Source organism: Penaeus chinensis, chromosome 21 (genome assembly GCF_019202785.1).
Source record: "Penaeus chinensis breed Huanghai No. 1 chromosome 21, ASM1920278v2, whole genome shotgun sequence".
Lineage (NCBI taxonomy): Eukaryota > Metazoa > Arthropoda > Malacostraca > Decapoda > Penaeidae > Penaeus > Penaeus chinensis.
The window spans coordinates 10,895,207-10,897,706 of NC_061839.1; positions in this window are offsets into that span (position 1 = coordinate 10,895,207).

Consider the following 2,500-nt stretch of genomic DNA (forward strand, 5'->3'; position numbering starts at 1 on the left):
GGAACATGTAAAATATGTCAGGTCGAATTCGCATATATGTGTGCTTACCTCTACAGAGAAGCTTGTACAGCAAGTGCTAGGATGCTTGCCCTTGTCCCGGCGACATGATGGAAATTGATATGTTTGTTTACGTGAATCAGAAGTGTAGAAAATAAAGAATAGCTCCTGTCCCTCAACAGACAAGCTTGCCATCATATGACCACCGATCTCCGGTTTTAGAAATGGCACAGTTGAAGAAAAAAACACAAGAATGTTGGTAAATCACTTGCGATAAGGGGAGGTCGGCAGGGGAAGGCTATTGGTGGCCCGCCACGTGCACCAGCACATGACAAGGCCAGAGCTGGGGTTGGCTGGCGTCCGGAGCAGCTTGCATCAGTAGCAGGTGCATTTGGGTGTAAGCTGTACAGCGTCTCTGTGCTTTCAATAGGCGGCTACCTGAGTGCTGCTTGCAAATGGCAGAAGCATGAGGAAATTACGGCAAAAGACGAAAATGAAAAAAAAAGTGATAACAGTACGGCGACATTTAATTAAAGAAAAGCATTACCGGCGCTTAAAAGATGGCATACTTGTTTCTCGTTAGCTGTGCATTATGAACAGGTTGTGGTTAAATTTGTGTGGAGTTCATAATTTACAAACCAACAAGTTTACGATTACCCACGGGGAGAAAAATGAACACAGAGATTGTCAACGTGGCGGTAACAAAAACGAGAGTAGTCAGAGAGAAAAAAAATAATTCTGCCGTTTCCCTGTTTATGTTTATATGCGATATCCCAAAAGAAATGTAGCTAGTGCTTTGGATATTTTTTTTAATGATTACTAGTGAGGCTAAAGTTGTTCATGTTGCTGGCTCTGCAATTTCATTATGAAAGCTACTATTAGCATATATCTTTTTTTTTTACATCTTTATTTCCGCGCGTACATGTTTACAATGCATTATATTCTAGAACTATTGGTAGGATATATGTTCTGCTTTACTAGGCTTTTTATGATTGTCTATTAAATATCTTATAATTAAATCTGCTTTTAAAAATCTTTTGACTTGGTTCTATCATTGATCTAAACTTATTCAGATAGGATTTCAAATTATATAAAGGATAATTAATTAAGTACAAGAAAAAAATCTTTAATTCGTGACAATTTCAAAAGTCTGAGACATTCGTAATCTGATCGTTATATGAGTGGCGAGTGAAAGTATTTCATTAGCAGTCTCCTTTTCGTTTGATTTACTTCCTTTTTGATGTCAGTCCTTTTGCATTTTCCGTTTTCATTTCCTGTTTACGTTTGCTATTCACTCCGTTTCTCCGTTTCCCATTCTCCCGGTATTTAATTCCTTCCTCCCTATCTTTCACACCTTTACTTCAGTCTATTCAATTCAACCGCATTACTTCAGTCTCCTTACTTTTCACATTCGATGTTTCTCTCTAGCTGTTTGTAGGCCTACCCGTGTGCACAGTTCACCTATTCACACTTAGTATTACCGAACTATTATACAAGCGGGAATAAATGCACATAAATTGTATATCTCTGTACACACGATCCACATATATTGCACATCCGCACACACACCTATAATCATTATGGTTTTGAAAGGACACTCGACCTAAAGCTTTTAACGTCAATAATCCACATGGAATATGATATATGACTCGACTTTAGTATTCAGTGAATCATGTAAGAAGTCCAGTTAACTAGACCGTTGGTATAAATAAAATAAATAAACTGTGACGGTGCCAGGAATTCAAAAAGATCTCAGCTAACTTATGTCCGATCTGTTTTATTGTTGTTGTTGTCTGTGTTTGACACAGTTTGCTGTAGAAGTTATCATTATTATTATTATAATCATTGTTTTATTATTATTATTGTTATTATTATTATCATTATTATTGTTTTTTTGTTATTGTTATTATTACTATTGCTATCATTATCATTGTTATTACTGTTATTGATATTATTAGTAATATTATTATTGCTATTATTATTATTGTTGTTATTATCATTATTTTTTTATGATCATTATTATTGATTTCGTTATCGTTACCCTTATTATAATCATTATTATTATTATCACTTTTATTGTCACTATTATTGTCATTATTTTTATCATTATTATTATTATTATGATTGCAATTGTTGTGTTGTTTTATTGTCATCATCACCAATGACAATCATTAACGATACCATCATGATTAAAATCATTATTTTTTTGTGTTTGTTTAATTGACAAGTTCTGGTAGATTACTTTTAAAAATCATCTGCCGCGTCAAAAGTTCTGGTTTCATTTTCTTTCTTAATCTCCTTTTGTTCCAGGATATTGAACTGTTGGATTTAGATATCCTACTCACACATATTTATTTTATAACAATCCAAAAAACACATCTCGCAGTGAACAGCACCAAGCGTTTCCTGTATTGGTTCAGGTGGCACTTGTCGAACCAATAGAAAAAACATTTGCTGCTGAGAAGCCAAAGAGTTCTGTGATTGGTTAGGTGGCAGCATAGTA